Source organism: Dermacentor variabilis, chromosome 1 (genome assembly GCF_050947875.1).
Source record: "Dermacentor variabilis isolate Ectoservices chromosome 1, ASM5094787v1, whole genome shotgun sequence".
Classification (NCBI taxonomy): Eukaryota; Metazoa; Arthropoda; class Arachnida; order Ixodida; family Ixodidae; genus Dermacentor; species Dermacentor variabilis.
This window is the reverse complement of record NC_134568.1, coordinates 113,425,676-113,447,723: the sequence shown is the minus strand read 5'-3', so window position 1 is coordinate 113,447,723 and position 22,048 is coordinate 113,425,676. Positions and strand designations below refer to the sequence as shown.

The window sequence follows — 22,048 nt, the reverse complement described above, 5'->3', positions numbered from 1 at the left end:
GGCACCCAGTGCGCGCGGCAACCGAGAGAGAAACGCTTTCATCCAGCTTACATTGAGCGATTTCGGGCAGCTGGGCGATGCCGGAAGAAACAGCCACGTGACGCGGGCGCGCGCCATACACTCCTGCGCACTAACTTAACCGTAGTAGGCGGAATTCTCTCGCGTCGTACAGCGAGCGGAGGAGAAGACGATTCGGTGAAAGCCAACCCAGGATGCACGCGGTCGCGTCGCGGAAGGAAATGACAGTCCGGCCCCGTCACGACGCCGCTGATCGGGGGAAAGCGCGAGAGTGGCTATTTCGGCAGAGTCCCTCGTGCTTTACGCCTGCGCGTAATACTGCATGCGCCCTAAATTTCGGCTAGTTTCTTTGTGCACCGTTGGCTTTCTCAAAGCCGGCGGCTCCATCCACAGTCTCTGTTTACCGTTATTCTCGGAGAAACTGTGGCCGCTTTTCTCTCTCGCTCGCTTCTTGCTCCAGTTTTCGCTTTTCTCTCCCGAGTGCACCACTTCATCTACGGCACTCCTGACGATGCGCCTAAATTGTGCCAGAGGGAAAGTTCGACTAAATGGTGGCCGCGGAGCGCGGCGATTCCACCTGCGAAAGGCATTCCCGGCTGTTCATCGTCAGCTCACACCTCACAAATTTTGATTTCCGGGCACGCACGCGACCGCATTTTATAGGCGGGTGCCAAATGCGTAAACGCTTACCTCTGGCTCTTTATACTGGCTGTCCCAGGTACTTTCCAGAAATTACTTCCGACAGTGGAGATTGAGAAACAGAAAAATGAACGAAATATGGAAAATTAATGAGACAAAAATAAATATTAAAATTTTTAGAGCCGTTCAGTGTGTGTGTGTGTAGTGAAGATATGTGTGCGTAGAAAGATAAGAAGACAATAGAGAAAGAGAGTGCCAGAACACCTGCACACGGCCTGTGGTGCATATTCTGAAACCTTGTATTATGGATTTACTCTAGCCACTGCAGGAAATGTCTCGCGTCTGTTTAGGCGTTACAGATGCGATCTGGGGCGCACAAATACAACAAACCAACGTGTAAAGCAGTTGTGTTTGTTATGTTATGATTGGTTGTGATAATATGATTGTTCTTAAGAAAATAGGCGACTGGCTAACAGATAAGCTAACGTATTACGTGTGATAGTAGGTAACTAGTCATACAGTCTTTCATTCCAATAGTGCTATGCGTGCTATTTGTTAACTAAGACGACACCTTCCCCCGGAAACGGTCTTGCTGGAATAAAATAATTACATGCGCCAGTACTAACTGCAGCCGGAAACTTGCCTCTACTATTGCGACTCGGGGTCCAGGACGAGAGACGGACTCTTGGAACAGACGAAGAGGATACGAAAATCTTCATACAGTATCTACATATATAGCAGATAATAGCATACAAGCAGCGGTGCCGAAGGGTTCACCAGACCACCGGGGCGACTGGTGGCCAGTCTCTCTCTCTCTCTCTCTCCAGCAATAGGCCGGTTCTGCCTTAAACCTCTTTGGCAGGAACGAGGCGAAACAGGTGTTGACGTCAACCGCGTCGCCTTCCTCTTTCGTCGCGGGTGAAGTCCAAGCTGCATACCACCGGTCTCCATGGCAAGGGGTCAGCAGCTCTGTGGAATTCTGAAGGCTGTCAGTGGGTGCGTCGTGGTGCTCTCTGCACCCCGGGATCCTCAGTTCGACCCACGGAAAAAGATCGGCAGTTTCTTGGTGCTTTAACGTGCTCGTAAATCTAAGCACATGAGCATCTTTGAATTTAGGCCCCATCGAAATGCGACCGCCGCTGCCGGCATCGCACCCGCTACCTCGAGCTCAGCAGCGCAACGCCGTATATCCATTGGGCTACCACGGCGGGTATACTGCGCTGTACGTGTTCTATGCGGCATTCGACGGTTCACGAAGCAAATTCACAAAAAGATAGGAAAAAAGAAACGACAAAAAAATCAAAACAGAAACCGCAAGTATAAAGGCCAACTCACTAAAGGCCACCTTGAGGAGGGCTCGCTAAGTGGAGGCGCGTATTGCGTGTCCCGCATTCTAATGCAGGACACTCCCTGCATTACGTGTTATATGTTACATGTTAGAATGCAGTAAACGAGAAGAAAGGGGGTTAACCGAGGGGCCCGATTATTATTAGTCATATCATGAGAAGCCAACAAACACTGACACCAAGGACAACATAAGGGAAATTACTTGTGCTTAATAAATGTAATAAGGAAATGATAAATTAATGGAAATTAAAGTGGATGAAGAACAACTTGCCGCAGGTGGGAACCGAACCCACAACCTTCGCATTTCGCGTGCGATGCTCTACCAATTGAGCCACCGCGGGGCTGTTTCCCCATCCACTTTCTTGGGTATTTATGTGTACTAGTAGAACCCCTGGGAGTGTTAGCCAGCGCCATCACTCACAGACCTTGGCGGAGGACGTGGAACGTCCTTGTTGCCGCAGGCGTCACGAGAAGGTGATCTTTTTGGGTGAAGGCAACTGGTCAATAAACCCACATATGCTACCTGAAGGCATCAAGGCGCCAAGGTCTGTGAGTGATGGCCCAAGCCCCCTCCGGAGTTTACCAGGGGTGTGGGGGCGAGCCCCCTCCGGCGATGCCGAAGGCTACCCCGCCCCCCCCCCCCCCCCACACACACACCTCAAATGTCATTACCGGAATTTTGTCACCCACATCGCTTGAGGTTTCTCTTGACTTGGCTCTACCTTTTCACCTAAAATTTTATTTTGGCTAATAGCTTAGTGCATCATTATTGGCGCGGACGTGCATGGCTTTTAATTCATCATTTCGCTTTATTTCTTCAAATCTTGACAGTAGGATGACAAGCCCATCAGAAGCATCAATGGCGGTTGCTTCATCTGTATTTTTGCACTTCAACATTGTTTTAAATTTCCACTTTAAAAGCCCTGCACATACACAATATATTTAAATATATACACAGGACAAAGCTTATTATATTTTTGAAAAAGGGGTGCCTCATAATCAAATCGTGGTTTTGGCACGTAGAACGCTAGAATTGATTCATTTTTTAAAGAGGAGGTAGCAAATTAACAATTATTTCAAAAGGTATAGATAGCCTTTCCCTAGAGAATGAATAGGTTGCTGTATGTTCACCTCACTTCAAAATCCTTTGCATGCATTTTTTGACGCTGAAAAAGACCTGCAGACTTCAGTGACACCTTCGGCAGAGTCTTTATCAATGGCGTGTGAAACGCACGCGAATGATATGTGTTTCAGTGTTGCTTCTCTTTCCAGTAAGCAATGCTAACGACTCACGAAAAAAAAAAGAGAAACTCTTTTAATCAGCTACAACTTTAAACGGGATTTTAGAAACCATCACTTGCACGCAGAGGTCATAAATATATACAAGGTGTCTCATTTAACTATGATACACCAAGGTTTAAAGAAAAGAAAAAGCAATTGCATTACTCAAGGAAAAGCGAGTGCATATTGTTTCCAGTACAGTGGAGAAGCCGCCAATATTTTTTTTTCATTCCAGAGAGTTATTTAGGTATAATTGTAAATAATTACCTAACTCGAGACGTACTATCCAAATTATCAAAGGGTAAATGAGGCATCTGTAGGTACATCCAAGGGGCATCTAACTGCGGCATTTTCAGCGACGTACTATTTGCGTAGTAATTTTTTCCGACAGACAAATAAACTCCGCGAAATATGAAAAATACCACGTGACTGCGCTCCCACCCGCATCATAAAGCAACGCGTTCGAACAGGCCCTCTTTGAGTTAGAACGAAATAAAGGAAATAAAGAAAAAGATCGTGATCGAGCCTTATCTCGAAGCAACACATCGCGTTTGGTCTTAGTTGGAAACAAGCTGTCATAGCTGTTGTCTCAGCGTAGATAAAGTGCACAGATGCTTTTTTTTTCACAATACCAATCACAACAAAAGCGAATTGACAACATCACTGTAAAGGTTTAAATGTGCGTTTTGTTTCGTCCCAGTCGCCGTGTCTTTCTCTATTGAGCAGAAGGTAAACGTGATGCTTGCTTTGGGATCTGCGAATGACAACAAGAGGAAGGCCGCACACATATATATATATATATATATATATATTAGCCATGGAAGTGTGGCGGTAGACCAAACGCATCGACTGTAATCAGAAATTATGAAAACCTGAGACAAACCGTCAGCTTCAAGAAACAGTGACGGAGGATTCCATCTTTGAATCCTAGCCTACGCATGGATGTTCTTGCACGTATGGCCTCAAACCCTCAGGCTAGCATGCGGGACGTGGCGGCCCAGATACCAATTTTGAAGTCATCAGTTTGGAGGATTCTAAATGACTCGGCCTTTCACACGTACCACCTTAACCAGTAACAATATTGGAAGATAGGGACCTGCAAAATCGTCTAGATTTCTTGAACTGGGTTCTCACAAAAGCCGATGAGTCACCGGACTTTTCGAGCAACATCATGGCTGGTTCGGTAATCTGACCTCTATCCACTCGATTTCTTTCTTTGAGTTTATCTGAAAGAGCGTGCTTACATGATCGAGACGCACGTCAGATTAGCTTAAGACAAGTATAACGGATGTCAGCCGTAGAATTCGAGCGTCGGTCATCAAGAAAGCCACTGAAGATGTGGTAAAGCGGTCTCTGCACTACGTAGCTGCAGAAGGACACCTATTCAAACAGGTCCTATAGGCATCAACGGCGCTTACGAATGCACAGATAATAAAAGCACGCTGAAATCTGATGGTTTTCTTTTTCTGTTGTTTCTTGTGCAGACGTCCTGATTGCCAATTCAGCTCATTTAAAAGTGGTACATTTACTTTCTTGAACGCATCGGTTTTGCCTTTTCTCTACACGTGGGTCGCTCCCCGGTCTGTCCATTCCCTTTTATTTTTTGCCACGAGCTTGTTTTTGCAGCAGGTATACACTCTGATGAAAAATAAAACCGTCATTTTTATTTGGCTTTAGTCCGAAAGAAGTTTTTGGCGCGAAACATAGCAATAAAACTGCGCGCGCACTCTTTCGATGCGGTGCGAGCAGAGTCGGGATGTTGAAACACTTCATGCCTATTCCACGGTTCTTGGTGGTTTTCTGTGCTATTGTTTTCGGTTCTTGATTAAACTTCTTGGTTGTTGGGTTCAGTGGGAGGCCATGCTGGGGGCCCTGACTTGGAGGACCAGCGAAAGCTGGTGAACCAGGCCAGGGAAGCAGCAATGACCAATGGCTACCTGGACTGAGGAGGCCACCCGCCTCAAATGGGTGAAGAAAGAACTCTTTCTCACTGATTCGCATTATTAAATGTTTGTTTTCTCTCTCTCTCTCTCTCTCTCTCTCTCTCTCTCTCTCTCTCTCTCTCACTCTCTCTCTGCCTATTCCGTTGCTTTTCGCGTTTCGCGCGTGGTAAGAGCGGCAGCTCGGCCACGTTATCAAGGGGCTTTTGTTATCAATGTGATCAGTCGACTTTGCGAGACGGATAATAAGTGTGACTTAGAAATGAGAGGAAGGAATAGCTGCGAAACCGCGAAACTTGCTGTTGGTGCTCCTTCCGCACCATTATCAAGGTGATGTGCTGTCTCGTCGGGTGTGCGACAGGCAATGCAGTTGGTTTCAATCAGCTTATTTGAGGGCACTGCGTTATGATGCGGGTGGGAGCGCAGTCACGTGATATTTTTGATATTTCGTGGGGTTACTTTACCAGCCGGAAAAAATTAGTACACCATTAGTGCGTTACTAAAAACACCACAGTAGGATGTCATTTGGGGGTGCCTACAAACGCCTCATTGACAATTTGATAACTAGGAAAGTACTTCTCGAGTTAGATAACTGATTACAATTACCTAAATAAATCTCAGTAGCGAAAAGATTACTGACGGCTACTTTACTGTACTGGCAAAACTATGCACTAGGTATCATTCGAGTAACACGATTGCTCCTTTTTAAAAACTTAGTGCATGTTAGTTGGGACACCCTGTATAATTCACTTAATAACCGAAATGGCGCCAAGCCGGATTCACTTGAAATCAGAATCAATAGCGGTCATGCGCAGCAGCGCTTATACTCAGACTCACGGTTTTTTTAAAAAATAAGAGAGAGAAAGAGATGAGCCTGCAGTTTCTCGGGAAAGGCCAATCACTATTAGTGATAGGGAAGTATACCACAAATACACGAAGGAAGATTACATCACCGAGAGACGCGAGATTCTTGGTGGTGTGAGAAGACTCAGGCTGTGAAATTGAACTGTCTCCTACTACGAGGTCTTGTAGATACTCATATAAGGTCATCACATCAGAGAACAATTCTTCGAGGTCACACGAAGTTTCTTCAAGTGCAACTGTTACTAATGTTATATATATATATATATATATATATATATATATATATATATATATATATATATATATATGTATATATATATATATAAACGAGACGACAGGGGGTTAACCGAGGGGCCCGTTTCTATTAGTCATATCATCAGAAGCTAACAAACACTGAAACCAAGGACAACATAGGGGAAATTAGTTGTGCTTAATAAATGGAATGAAGAAATGATATATTAATGGAAATTAAAGTGGTTGAAAAAACAACTTGCCGCAGGTGGGAACCGAACCCACACCCTTCGCATTTCGCGTGCGATGCTCTACCAATTGAGCTACCGCGGCGCTGTTTCCCCATCCACTTTCTTGGGTACTTATGTGTACTAGTAAACCCTGGGAGTGTTAGCCAGCTCCACCACTCACAGACCTTGGCGGCAGACGTGGAACGTCCTTGTTGCCGCAGGCGTCATGAGAACGTGATCTTCTTAAGTGAAGGCAACTGGTCAATAAACGCCCATATGCTACCTGAAGGCATCAATGTTGCCGGATTCGAGACCCTCGTTATGTAATAAACGAGAAGAAAGGGGGTTAACCGAGGGGCCCGATTTTATTAGTCATATCATCAGAAGCCAACAAACACTGACACCAAGGACTATGATCCTTGGTCGTCAGTGTTTGTTGACTTCTGATGAAATTACTATATATATATATATATATATATATATATATATATATATATATATATATATATATATATATATATATATATGTGTGTGTGTGTGTGTGTGTGTGTGTGTGTGTGTGTGTGTGTGTGTGTCTGTGTGTGTGTACGGGTTTCGGAAGCCTGGTCTCCGCCCCACCCCCCTTCCCCTGGGAAAATGAAAACTTTCCGCCTATGACTGCAGTAACGTTCTTTCGCTGTTTGCCGGCGAGCCGGGGGCTCTTCCGATTCTCGCTTGGAACTAAACGTATCGAGTATATAGTCATGGCTCATTAGCGCTGTTTTAATAATACCACTTAGGGAACCAAAGAGATACTGCAAATGTGGAGGTTTTCCATTGTAGAAAAATCACGAGCTACACTAAACAATTACCTCGGTCGTCATAAGCTTCAGATTCAACAAAAGCTAACCGGGACAGAGCGTGAGAATGTGCGCCATTACGAAGTGAGCCCACCGCGGTAATAGTGTATACAGCCTTCGACTGTTCTTAGCATGAATGGCTCGCGGCAGAGTAAGCGGCGATCGCCCGCTGTCCCCCGCGCCTAAAGAAACTGGCCAGGCGAACGGCCGCAGCCGCGAGCGGCGACTGGCCGGACGATGCTCGGGCGCGCGGCAGAAACGCGATCGCACGCCTCGCGACTGGAGCCGCTCAGTGGGAAAGCACGGCGGCACCGGCGGCGGCAGCCGGGTCGGCGATCTGCAGCTGACCACGACAGCGGCGCTACTGATGGCGCCGCCGGCAGCTGTCGGGAGGTTGAACGACCCGCCTTGAGTGGCCGGCGCCCCTTCCGGCCGGAAGAGGAGGCATACATGTGTACACGGACGCGCACTGTGCGTGGCTGTAGCGTAACGCATAACGCGAATGGGGCGACCGCTTGCTCGATTAAGCCATGGCGAGGTCCGCAGATTCTCTCGGGCTGCACGCCGCTTTTCTCATACCCCTGCTCACCTTGTGGCTCGACTAGGCTGCTTTCGTAACGTGTGAATTTTAAGGAAGACTGTAAGACCTCTTACCGAGCATTGCCTTGAAGTGGTAGCGAGTAAATTTATTTATTTATTTATTTATTTATTTATTTATTTATTTATTTATTTATTTATTTATTTATTAGTTTTTCTAATAACCGAAAGATGAAGAAGGGTAGTAGCGGTGGACCGCACGAACTGTTTAGCGCTGGCACCTTAACGGCGGCCAGACGGGGGGGTTGAGAGATTGGAGGAAAAGGACATGGGCAGAGCATAGGTAGGAGGACACGAAGCTTGTTTTTTTTTTTTTAAGTGTCAACTACGTCAGCATTTCACCAATAGCTCGCTTGCCATGTAACTACAACCGGTGTGTGTTGCGTCACTCCGCACACCGTCACAATCATTGAAAGTACGAACGACTGTGTTCGGTTCGTTCATATAACATTTTGTAGTCGGTCTTTCCGGAAACGCGTATCGATAGGCATGCCCACTTCCTCTAATGCTTATCACAGGTGTGGGCCGGTGGTGGATTTTGGCGCACTGTGGCTTGACTAGTAGTACCAGTGCTCCAGTGTCGGTGCCATATCTGTAATCAAAACCATCAGCTCCAGAACGGTTGAGGCGATGCGTACAGGCTGTGGTAGTGCCTTTAAACTGCACTAAGGAATAATTTTTAAGCCAACAGGTACAACAAAAGAAAACTTGCTTCTTATGTGAGTTGCACTTGAGAGCGCTGTATCAAACGTAAGCCATCGGTGGTGCAGAAGATAAAGGAGACTCAGCGTCTCAACTTGAATAACGCATACGGCGCGCGCACCCCCGTGAACGTATACGCTGACACATTCAGGTTTAGTTTGTTTTCACCTGCTCGTTCTTCCCTTTGCACAGATGATTTCAGGTGCCCACACAAGTTCTTGGCTAGTTTTCATGATTTAGTTTCGGTTTTGCCCGTGATGTGTACCGAATACCTGAAGGGAAGAAACAAGAAGAAGTTGTGTGGGCGGACGTCTCCGTTTCTCGAGCGATGTATCATTTACAAGGCTGCGTTGCCATAGTACATTAAATTTTTACCTGCACAAATGGGGTCCGGCGGTATATCCCCTTTATGCTACCTCTGCAACGAGCCGGAATCCATCGATCACTTTTTACTATCGTGTCGGCGGTTTTCTACTCAACGAGGACGATGTTTGGAAATTCCGCATCGTAATCTAGGGTGGCCTTGATACCGTACTGTTCTACTCTTACTTGGAGCAGCAGTATTAGGATACAGCCACAGGAACGTTTGCCGAGCCACTTATACGTTACCTCTCTGATACAAGAAGATGTGTTATTATTATTTCCCATTTTACATGATTGATTTATTCCTCCTTCAATATATTATCAGTTTAGAAAATTCAAATAGCAAAAACGCAAATTCACGATAATAGTATTATTAATATTATCATACAAAATTTACCGCGTACTCATTCTTTAGGTCTACCTTTTACTTTAGGTATTTTTAATATTAAGTTCATGTTACTATTCCTGGCTATGCAAGGCTGACTACCTTATTATACACTACTTTATTTCATTTATTGTCTGTTTCGTTCTCATCTTCGATTATTTATTCATTTTCCTTTTTTTTCTGATATTACCACCCGTTTCAGGGCCTATCCCCCACAGTGGGTTTGTGCCATTAAGTAAGGCATCATCATCATCGACGTTATCATTTTAAAACGGGCCCTCGGGGCTTCGAACCCCGTTTGCTGGGCCGTCGCACTGTGCGGGCGCCACCAGGTCCGCAAGGAGGACGCAATGACCCCGCACTTCTGCCAGCAGTCCGTGAGAAGTTTCCTTCGCAAGCACTTACGACGTGCCTACTTGCAAGTCGTGGACGAATAAATCAACACGTTGCCCGACGCCTGTGTTGGCCGCAACGGCATGAGTGAGTGGTCGGTGACTTCGTGAGCACTGCACGTTGGGTATAGAGCGCGATGTGCCGTGCTTCAGATGACGGAGGCTGTTAGTGTTAACACGATCGCTTTGGTCGTTGACCGTGATGCTTAGGTATTTGCCGCTGTCATTTGTATGTCTGCATGCATACTTGTGCCCTGTCCACTGTCATAAAGTAGTTTTCTGTGTGTATTGTATTCTCCGTATCACGTCTGAGACGCTGGGCCCACACGAACCTTCGCATGAATAGCATAGCAACAAAGGGATAATAATGTATAGTGAGAAGAAGCAGATAAAGATGACATGTTTAATGGCCTGACGAGCAGGATAAAATGAAAAGCCGGACCGTCCAAAAAGTTGCAATCGTAAGTGCAGAGTGGACAGTTTGTACAGTGACGGAGCATATCTTTATTGTGACTTTCGTGATAGGAAAGCACATTGTTATCAACGCGAGGACGGGAACCCTTCCAGGCCATGGTTATTTATTAAGTCCATGTTAGTCTTCAATGATTTGAAAACGCACAGGCTACGAATGCGCATTTGTTTTGTCGGGCATGTCCCATCTACCTTTGTGTCTATATATTTTCTGTGCTCTGTGGTTTCGGTAAATTGTGATTTTACCGTTTTCGCTGTCGATTTTCCTACGTTCTTCTCGTTCCCCACTTGTTGCGAATAAACATATATGTGAACAGCTAAACGGGATTCCATGCAGCTTTACCGCTCCGCCTGTACCTAATGTAACTCGCTGCGATCGAAAAGGCAAAAATGAGAAATTTCTTTCTTGAGATAGACATTCCATGTGTTCCAATTTTGGCTTGCAAAATGACCTCAATGACATAAGATCCTTAAAGGTTGCGTGTCCAGTGATCTAGCAGTGAGTTTCACCGATCACTTTGAAACAGTTCGATGCTTTTCTTAGCTTGGTATATTCGACACAATAGCACATATTTAACTCCGGAAGAACTCTTCTGGCGCAGGCGTCATGTAAGCAGCCGAACTGGGGGTCTGTGTCTTTCCATTTCACCTGTTGTCTTTCTCCCCAGACTTCTGAGTTTCAAGCTCAAAAGGAACAAGTGCAGAACAGGATGCATTTGCTGCGTTCGCAACATCCTCTTCTGCGATTCTTCGCGCTGGATTTTGATCATAATTCAGCGCACCAGCAGAAAGTTAAAGAAAGCTAGAAACCTTATTTTGAGACGACCTTTCCGATACATAAATGGACGTTGCAGGTTTTTCTTCTGGCCCTTCGGTTCTTCGGTTCTTCTGGCTCTTCGGTTCTGGATAGTCCAGTTGAAATGCGGAGTCGAAGAGATGAGTACAGGCGGTTCAGACGCGTATGCCAGAAAACTGCCGTGTTCCACATGGATCGTGTGACACAATTTGCGAGCATGCGAAACTTTGTTGCTGAATATTTTCTTGAAAGCGGGATGGGTTCGCGCTCGCCATCTTTGTGAGCACTCCTAGCAGCTTCACCGGTATGTATGTTGCCCATGGTGCCACAGTGGCCTAGAAACTACTGAAATGTGACGCCATGTCCTTTCTCTGCTAGTTTTCATATATCCAGCACTATAATTGATCTTGTTGTCTACGCCGCAGAGTAAATAGAAGACATTGCAGGGCTCCTTTTCCGACGCTCCATACCAGTAGTGGTTCTTCACGAATCATATACGAAGTGCGTTGCGAAGTGCAACAAGCTCTGCGGCAGTCGACGTTGTCCGGTGAGAGGTTTCAATCTGAATGGTGACGGCTTTCGCGGGTAGGATCACAGCGCCTGCTTATCCGGCCACAGTTGTTGAGCCATTAGTGTAAATATGAAATCGGCCTTGTATGTCTCCTGTAGCATGAGTATAGGTATATGCTTGAGAGCTGGAGACGAGAATCCTGCTTCCGTAGGAATCCCTGGTACTGACAGTTGAACTTGCGGTTGAGTCAAACACAAGGAGGTGCCAGCAGAAGTCCTTGCACCAGAAGTCGATAAAGGCGCTAGTGAGGTTACTCCGTTCAAACGACTGAGTTGAATGACTCTAACACTACCGCGTACTTATTTATGTGTGGACTTGGGTATCTGTTTTTCTTCTCTCTCCCTCTACTTGTGCTTTGCTTTTTCACCTTTCTGTCTTCTTTTACCCTTTCCCCCGTGCAGGCTAGCAAATAGGATGTTTGTCTTCCGGTTAACCTTCCCACCTTTCGCATCATCTCTCTCTCTCTCTCTCTCTCTCTCTCTCTCTCTCTCTCTCTCTCTCATTTTTGTTCACCGCTACTCCGTGAAATAAATCGCATGGGTACAACGCCACTTGTATGGAAACCAATTGGAGGCGAGATCTTAATATGTTGTCAGTAATTAAGATAAAGCTTAACATTTCAAACACAGGATCTTAGTATGTGCATTCAATCCGAAAAAAAGAGAAAAAAGAAACGATTGAAGCAAGTGATCCCACCTAAGAAAAAGTTTTACATGTTCTTAAACGACACAAGGAAAATTACTGACCCGTCACAAGCTTACGAAGCAATTACTGCACCTTTGTAAGCCAACGTCATATTTTTTAAAACTAAGCAGTACTTCACCCTCAGCACGCAATCAGTGCGTTACAGAATCTGTCTCCGTCTTGCTCACGTCTACTGTTCTGAACGTCCAAACCGAACGCATAACTTTCGGCGTATATCTAAGAATGTGCAGAACGGGGATATACCCAAGAAACAAAAAGAGTGCAAAAGAAATTCTTATCTTGACTTTGGGTTATCCTTATCTCTGCGTGCATATGCGTACACGAAAGAGATGCTGGTAATAAGAGATGCTCGGACTATTAGGACGTGGGACAGCTAGGCGCTTGTTTTGTTTGGTGCCGACGAGGCAGCGCCGATTATGGGGATATACCACCCCGTGTTGCTCTGCTCTGCCTCCTACGAAGCTGTGCGGAAAGTCGACCCGGTCCATCTTCGTGCATCATGTGGGCGGAGTTTCGCACTGCCATTGAGAGATGAGCAATCCAAAGGCAATGGCATTAATTCCAGTGCTCACTCATGCTGCGTCGACGCTAGCCCCACTCTGTTGAGACGACTCGCTTACGTCTCAGTACGGAAGCAAATTAAGAAGAAAGGTAAAGTGCGGCGACAAAGTGAAGCGAAAAGAAAATGTAGGTATTTCGTTGACTGAGGGTACAGAGTGCGAGTGCCAGGAGATGGGGCTTTGAAACCATTTAAGAGGAAGCTTTAGGGAGGGCCCAACTCCGACGCGGCCTATTCAAACACATGTAAAATGCAAAAACGCTTTTCTGAGATAACCACTGGACCAATGCGAATGAGTTTTGTTATATTTGAGAGAGAAAGTTAAAATATAGTGACTGTTGGAAGCGAAATTTTGATTTAGGACTTGAATTTTGTTGAAAGAATTTTTCAAAAATTTGAAAGTTCCAAAAATATAGAAGTACGAAGTTTACAAATCAATAGCTCTCCGTCAAGGCCAGATATTGCGACCCTGCAAACGGCATCCATTAGATTATTCAAAGCGCACAAACTGGATATGTCAATTTATACATTACGTGAATTTGTTACGTTGTGTGCAAGGGTCCTGCAAAAGCTGTATTTACACATTACTGCTTTTTTAGATTCATGTGTAACATATCATTTTTGTCCGCTTTAAACGTACTATGAGATGCAATTCAGAAAATTGGGATATCATTTTTCATGGCTGAATTATGGAGTTGTAAACTTGATAGTTTCTGTTTCTGAAAATTTTCAATTTTTGCCAATTTGTAGTTAAATTTTGACGACCGAAATTGAAAATTCGAGACCAACAGTCACTAGATTTTACGTTTTTCTTTTAAATGCAACAATGCTTGTCAAATTTAGTGCGGTAAATTCTCCTTTTAAATGTATTTAGATAAGAGCACCCGAACTAAAGCTTCTTCTTAAGCCTCAGCGTCTGTCTCTAATGCGGTTTATAGCTATGGGGTCTTTCTCTTTGACCATGTAGAATTTTAAAAAATCGCCTGTGGCATGTAGCGATGATTCTAGCTGTTCAGCTGGATTATTCAAAGAGGCGGACATTACTAGCACGAAAAACCGGTATGCATAATCTAACAGATAAAAAAATCACCAATTATCTTCTTTAGTAATTGCTTTAGGCGCATATTGCAATTTACTCATTGTAGCCGATGAGTTGGCAAAGCATATCCACTTAGAACACATTTTCATGATGACACCAGTTGCAAGATATTCATTCTCAAAGTGCGCGACGAAATACATGGGCGTTCCAGTTACTTTTGTGCTTCAATGCATAGAACAGTGGTTTTGCTAAAAAAAAATTAAGTGGGCGAGGCGACAGCGGCGTGGGCACCATGTTTTTGATGCGCTCTCTCTTCATCACGCAGTTCGCCGGCGCTGCCCTGCTACCTCCATGTTCGAGAATGCTGCTGCGCATGTCCCTTACGTCGCGCTGCTCTTGGCGTTATTGTTCCCTCGCCGTGTTATGGATGTGCCGGGTGGTCAAAGCTTCATCTAACTTATATTCCTTGCAGATAACAGCGATGATTTGCTCCTGGCTTCATCGGCCCATATCCCGCTTGCTCAGCTGGACAAGATTAACATCACACTTCAACGCCCAATCACCGACAGATGAAGTCCCACGACGACATGGCTTACGGCTATAGAAGCGTGCCCGGCATTTCTTCAGTGGGCGAGGCAACAGCGGTTTGCACCCGATGTTGATCCGTTGTCTGTTCATCACGCTAAATTACCTTGCCAATTCTCGGTACATCCGTTCTGATGGCCGATGTATGCTGCTGTTCCCTCTTCCACAGGACTGCTACCGTGGTTTTGCCTATATTTCATTGTATTCTGCAATGCTAAATGCTGCCCGCATACTTTTATTGAGCGGAGATATGGAAGTTAACCGAGGTCCCAACGCTCATTCTGAGCGCGATCCGTCCTCCCAAATAAGGTTGATAGATGTTGAAAAACAACCCGAGGTTGCGGAAATGCTCTCTGAACTTCTGAACGGCTAAAAGAAACTGGCTCTGGATACGGCTGAAATCAAAATGTTTCAACCAACTGTCAACACGAGGTTTGAGACTCGGGAATCCTCTCTGGAGTCGCCCTCAACGTTTAGTGGTGCGCAGGCTCCTAATGATGACGTGCATGCTCAAATTTAGCAATTAAAAAGTGCTATCTCAACTTTCTCTTGCAGAAATTACAATTTAGAAAACAGGTCACGTAGAAACATTATTATGCAGGGTATCAGTGAGAGCCCTACGGGGAATTATTAGGAACTTTCTTGCAATTTCGCTAAATGGTTCCACGACACTGTTAAGATCGCATGTCCGCGTGTCGAAAGGTGTCATAAACTCGGCAATAATTTTAGAGGCCGGTCATGCCCCGTTAGTATGAAGCTCCTTGATTTTCATGATAAGGTGTTGGTGCTGAAGAATTGCTATAAACTGAAAAACACTTGCTTTCGTGTTTCGGAAGACTTCTCCCCTCATGTTCGCAATATCCGCAAGAGGTTCTGGGAGGCGTCCTTCTCTCGTAGGGATAGTGGCTCATCTGCCCAACTTCGATTTGATCATTTATTTATAGGCAAGGTGCGATACGATTGGGATAGCACATCCAATAGTTTCGTCAGATCATCTGTTGGCTCATCTAAACCTGCCGAAACATTTCTTAGGGCCAAATCTCCTTGACTACATGGTACTGGCAATAAACTTTCCATTTTAAACGTTAAAGCAAGAAGCCTTGTCAGCTATTTCTCTAAATTTCTTTCCCTAGTCTCGTATTACTCCCCATATATTATCGGTGTTACTGAGACCTGGCCGCATGATAGTGTGCATAATTCTGAAGTTACCCTCCCAGACTTCAAAGTGGTTCGTGGAGACAGAAAATTCGTGAGAGGAGGCTGTGTTGCTTTTCCCTCTTCCCTCTTCCACTTTTCTGTGCTCCCTGCCCCACCTGCTATACCGAGTACTCGTGGTGTAAAGTCTAACTAGAAAACATGCCTTTAACTATAGGGATCATTTACCGCCCGCTTGGTTTCATATTGGGTATACACACAATCTAAGTGGATTTTGCATAGTTATAATACTTTATCCAACGTTACCTGTATGGGCGATTTATACGCTCCTGGTGTTGAATATTCTTCGATGAAAGTGAGCGCACACGAAGTAGCTATCGGGCGGGAGTTAGTCCATTTCCTGTGACCTGCACCAAATCGTCCAAGATTTCACTTGGCAAACTTCAGTTCTTGTTTTTCTTACTACATCCCTTATTAATTCTGGTTATGAATGCAATCTTATTGACGAAATATCTATATGATTGCCCTATGTGATTGCCCTACGCCCTATGTGACTTTTTTCATGAGTTTGAGCTAAGTACCACGACTGATACTAATACCTTGGCAAGCTTCTTCGAAAATCTTGTCAGTATGTGTATCAATCTTGTAATTCCTTTAAAAACAAAGAAAACAAACACTGAAATTTCTTAGATGACTAGGGACCTTTTGCATTTATCACGCCATGTGGCCTGATTACGTTGATAAAAACGCTCTGGCGACTCAAGAAAGCTCATATAGTTTCTTAGCGCTAAAAGTTAACTTGTTCTAAAATGGATGCCGCAACATAATTTCATTACAAGGTAACCTTGCAGAAATTAATCAAGTCGAATCCCCGCAAATTTACGAAAGCTATTGTACCACCTGGGTCACCCTCGGACAGGCTGACAATTAACAATGTTGCAGTTTCTGATGCGCAGACAATAGCTTCTTCTTTTAACACCTACTTTCACGCTGTCTTCACGACTGACGATTCAGTAATCCCTGCTTTTGTTTCTGAACCACTCCCTCCAATCGACGATGTGTCACTGTCCCTTGAGGGTGTACTTAACCTAATCCTAAACTTAGACACCAAGAAGTCATGCGGCCGTGACGGTATCCCGACCGCTTTTCTCGTTCGATACTCTCTTTGGCGTAACAGATATCTAAGAATTATCTTTAGGAAATCTCTCTCGAAGGTCACTCTTCCTCCCTTGTAGAGACTTGCGTCAATTCTCCTCTTATTTAGGTCAGGTAATGTTCAATTATTATCTAACTATTGGCCCATCTCCTTAACAGAACATTCATGTAAATTACTCAAACACATTATATTTAAACATATTACGGAATTTTTTGAAACTAACAAAATTTTAAGCACTTTCCAGCGTGGTTTTAGACGTGGCCTCAGCACTATAACACAACTGGCAGAATTCGTTGACGACATCAGCAGCTGTTTAGATATAGGTGACCAGATTCATGCTATCTTTATAGACATTGCAAACGCATTCGACACTGTCTCACGCGCTAAACTTATGCACAAGCTATTAGCTATACTATAAAAACGCATCTTTGGTTGGCTGGATATCGGACTTTCTTTCCCAGCGTTCTCAATATGTATGTTTTAACTCTACCTACTCACCCTTGATGCCTGTTTCATCAGGGGTTCCCCAAGGTTCAGTACTGGATCCTCTTTTATTCCTGCTTTATATTAATGATCTCCCCCAACAAATCTCAATTGAAATACGCCATTTTGCAGATGATTGCGTTTTATACCATACAATTAAACTCCAGCTGATCATGTCCTTAACAATTCTTTCCCTGACTTTCGTAACAGGTCCAAAGCATGCCAAATGAATATCAACTTTCTCAAGACTGTTTCCATGTCCTACATGTCCTACAGGACGTTCATGAGCTTCCTTCTTTGCGCATGCCTTTAATGATATTATTTTATATAGAATGTTTGAATTCAAGTATTTAGGTATCCTACGAAAACACGATTTGTCATGGTCAAAACGCATCGATGTTACCTGTAACAAGGCCCTCAAAAGATAAGGTTACTTACATAGTACGCTGTGTCTTGCTGCTCACGAAACTAAACTTCTAACATATAAAACCTCCATTCGTCCCATCCTTGAATGTAGCTGCTTTTATGGAATCCATAGAGACACTGTGACATCAAAAACTAGAATCTGTACAAAAAAAAAAAAAAGGCCAGTGCGTTTTATTTGCAGGAGATATGACAAGTACTGTTCACCGTCTAATTTTCTTCCTCTGCTTGGTCTCGCTACTCTTGCAGTGCGTCGCCATCTTTAAAACCTAATAATATTACACGTTTGTTAATTCTCCTCACCTCTCTTCTCTAGATAACTACTTGACTTTTTTCTAAACTTTCGTCTACGAGGAGTCACCAGGCCCTAAATATTTCAACCTTTCTCGCCCGCACTGATTCCTTTAAATACAGCTTTTTTCCATCAACAATTGAAGCCTGGAATTCATTACCGGGAAACATCCGTTCACTACCATTAAAAGAATTCACGCAAGCGTGTTTATAAATGTTCGTATGTTTGTTGTATATCCCACTCCTGCAATAGCCTCATTGAGGCTACAGTATGTATAAATAAATAAATAAATAAATAAATAAATAAATAAATAAATAAATAAATAAATAAATAAATAAATAAATAGGGGATTATTACAGCAAGTTTCACGGCGCATATCTTGAAACCTGTGTTGCCGTTAGATGTCGTCCCAAGCGAATATGCTTTGCAAGCTCACCGGCTGGAATTCATAAATTGCAATATGTGCGGTAAAGTAATTGAATGATAATTATTTATTTTTGTTAAATAAATTACGGGATTTTACGTGGAAAACCACGATCTGATTATGAGGCACGCAGCAGCGGGGGACTCCGGAAATATGGACCACCTGGGGTTCTTTAACGCGTACCCAAATCTAAGTACACGGGTGTTTTCGCATTTCGCCGTCATCGAAATGCGGCCACCGCGGGCGGGATTCGATCCCGCGACCTCGTGCTCAGCAGCCCAACACCATAGCCACTGAGCAACCACGGCGGGCATTCTCTTATTTGTTGATTGATTTTCTGTTAATTAGTCGATTATGTGTTTAGATTTTTCGCGCGAGTGATGTCCACCGCTTCGAGCAGTCCAGCTCAAAGACTGCAATCACGCTATCTGCCACAAGCGATCTTTAAAAATTCTGTAGGGTTTAAACAAAAAAGCAACCTATGTCTCCTCGTGACGCAGGGACAGTTTGTTGCTCAGAACACATGATCTAAGCATAGGATTTTATTACTGTTATTATTAAATGTGTCTGCAGGAGAGGTTGGCAACATGGGTGATGCCCGCTACTTTTCTCTTTGACACACATAGTACTTATGAAGAATTGGTCGGTTAAAAGAAACAAACGAGAAAAAGAAAGACAGTTGCAACACGTAACAAAGGCAGGCTAAAACAGACACAAGAAAGAGATACAATATCAAAATTAAAGGTAAGCACATGCCGGAAAGCGCTAACGCAGAGTTCGCATAATGTTCAAATCGGTGCGTGGTACGTCACAACACAGAATTAACACAGCAAGTAATGCCATTTAGGCACATAGAACAACCACTTGCAATTCAACTGAATTTCAAGAGAGCGCAGTCAACCATACAATATTACAAAAGCTCACACCACCGGCTGTAACAAAGTCAAGATCTAACGCACTTCGCAGAAACATTAAAATGGCGCGCATGAGCGCAGAACGTGATTACTACGCTCTAGCAATTCTTGTCATTCCCAAAAATTCTTTTAAGGTGCTAACAGCACGCTTTTGCAGTTCAATCGTTGGGTATGGCTCCAGTATTTTCCACATTGAGAGTAGTGGCCGTTTGTCCAGAGCACACAATTTATCTCGTAATTTATTTCTATGCTGAGCACGAATACTGCAGTGGAACGAGCGGTGTTCAATATCTTCTGATTCCGAGCAAAAGCACACCGCACTTCCGGCTCGTCCAATTCTATCGTAAAAAGACACTTTGTGTACGCTGTGCCTAGATGAAATTTGTGTATTACTGTCTTGAGAAAACGTGTAACCGTTTCCTGAAATAGTGGAATAGTGGAATAGTGAACTGTATTTTTGGGTCAATCCTAAATAAAACGAAATATCTTTCATTGCATTGAATGCATTCCACTTGCATCTGGAAAGTCACTAAAGTAGAGCTTACTTGGGGCGTCGGAACGCTGCAACATTTAATCCGATATTCTGAATGCCAAATTGTTAAGTACGCAGCATTTCCATGGCCCTACAATCTGCTAAGATAATGTACAAGTGTTTAGGGTCTCTGCGAAGGTCGCTCAAAAAGCAAAAAAGAAAGGCTGTGCTCTACCTTAGGTTAATTGCGGGAATTATAACGTAGACACATTTCAGTCACGTTCGAATGCAAACGCCCAAGAAATCCAAGTGGTCGGTCAGTATTAAACCCTCAAGGTTGGCTTTGTTCATATAACTGTGGGTTTTGGAACATGAAAGCCAACCAACCTATTCTAGATCAGGAAGGCGAAGAGCTGCGCTTAAACACCCGCGAATCCCTCACCGTGAGGTCTCAGAAGCTATGGAGATCTGTTGCTGAGCACGAGGTCACGGGTTCGATTGTCCGCCCCGGCGGCTGCATTTCGAAGGGGTTGAATTGCAAAAACGCTTGTGTATGCCTTGATCTAGGTACGCGTAAAAAAACCGCAGGCGGCCCAAAATGAACCCGAAGCCGTCCACTATTAACGTCTCTCATTAACCCACTGCTGCCTTTGCCAGCCACACGAATAAACCAAACAGTCGTAAATGTGAGGTGGTAATTCTGCGCGTATCTCGGGATGAGAGGGCGGTCTCTTGCTGGAGTGGGCGTTAGCGTATTTGCGTTACTTCAGGGTGCTCATTCGACTAATGTGGTCTATGCGGGGAACTTATGAAGGCATCGGCATGCCGTCTGCGTCACTTGAGTATTGTGCGTGGGAAATGAAGTATTTGTGGACCCCTTGAGGAACTATATGAGTGTTAAAGAAATTAAATCATGGGGTTTTACGTGCCAAAACAACTTTCTGATTAGGAGGCACGCCGAGGATTCCGCAAATTTCTGCCACCTGGGGTTCTTCAACGTGCACCTAAATCTAAGTACACGGGTGTTTTCGCCCCCTTCGAAATGCGGTCGCCGTGGCCGGGATTCAATCCCGCGACCTCTTGCTCAGCAGCCCGACACCATAGCCACTGAGCAACGACGGCGAACATATATAGGCGCGACTTTTACTATACGTTATCTTTGCTTGAATATCAAGTTTTGTTTCTTGTATTTGACATGCTGTCCGAACAAGACTTAGGTGATCATGAAATCTTGGTGGAGGAAAAAAATACGTAACTTGAGCTCTTGTCAAAGAGCTCAAGTTAGTAACGCGCGGACGCATAAGGACTGAACCAATTTGTGATATGGGAGCTGCGTTATGGTTTATGGGAGACACTGTATGCAATGATCGAGTATGCAAAGTATTGATTGTTTCCCTTGTTTAATAAAATGGCTATGCCAGCTACACATTAATGTCGCCAAACGCCTAATTAAGAACGAATGTCCTAACTAATTTTTTGTGCTATCGTGATTGGTGTAAATGTTTATGTTTGAAACTTTAAGACAATCGTATTTGAAGGCAACTTGACTTTGATTCTCCTGGAGCGCTACTGTTGCGAGATATTAATCAAATTTGACACTCTGTCAGCTAATTTCGCATTCAGGGGCATGAATCTCGACATAATGTCAAGCCCCCATTGTGAATAGCTTACTGCGTGTGGCAGGTCGTTTATAGGCTGGCCGAAGGTGATAACAGCTGCGCTTTTGCTATCGGCTGACGAAACCAAGAAAACTGCTCATTTCCCTCATATTGACGTTCCCTCACCGCTTGACGTTGCGTTGAGATCAACGCCCCTTAATGCGAAATCACCTGACTGAGTGTCAGACTTGATGATAAATATCTCGGAATAAAAGCACTCCAGGAGAACCGAATTAAGGGGAGTTGTCTTCAAATACGATTGTGTTCCCGTTTCAAGTATAAAAATATACCATAATAGCGATAGCGACAAAGTTAATTAAGAAGTTCTCGTTAATTATGCGTTTGATAGCTCTAACTGTTCGCTAAAATTATGTGCGGCAAAGCGCATGAACCGTCTGTACAAGCCAATTTTGCGTTGCTAGCATCGTGTATTTATTAAGGTTAATGTTAGTTTAACTTTGACGACCCTCTATATTATATGGGCTCCAATAGGCGTTGTACGATAAAGGAAAACAGG

At 44.2% G+C, this 22,048-nt stretch overlaps 1 long non-coding RNA gene across 2 annotated transcripts in view; it reads right to left on the bottom strand.

Moving 5' to 3' along the window:
• Window positions 1-22,048, bottom strand: part of LOC142583143 (uncharacterized) — a 92,472-nt gene that overhangs the window by 4,883 nt on the left and 65,541 nt on the right. Inside the window, exons 2-4 of one of the 2 annotated variants that reach the window (XR_012828554.1) lie at window positions 17,787-17,913; window positions 16,016-16,116; window positions 8,777-8,960 (exon numbers count right to left, since the gene is read on the bottom strand). This is a non-coding gene — a long non-coding RNA (uncharacterized LOC142583143). Of the gene's footprint in view, window positions 1-8,776; window positions 8,961-16,015; window positions 16,117-17,786; window positions 17,914-22,048 lie in introns of those variants that run through there. The other variant, XR_012828555.1, reaches the window with a different exon arrangement.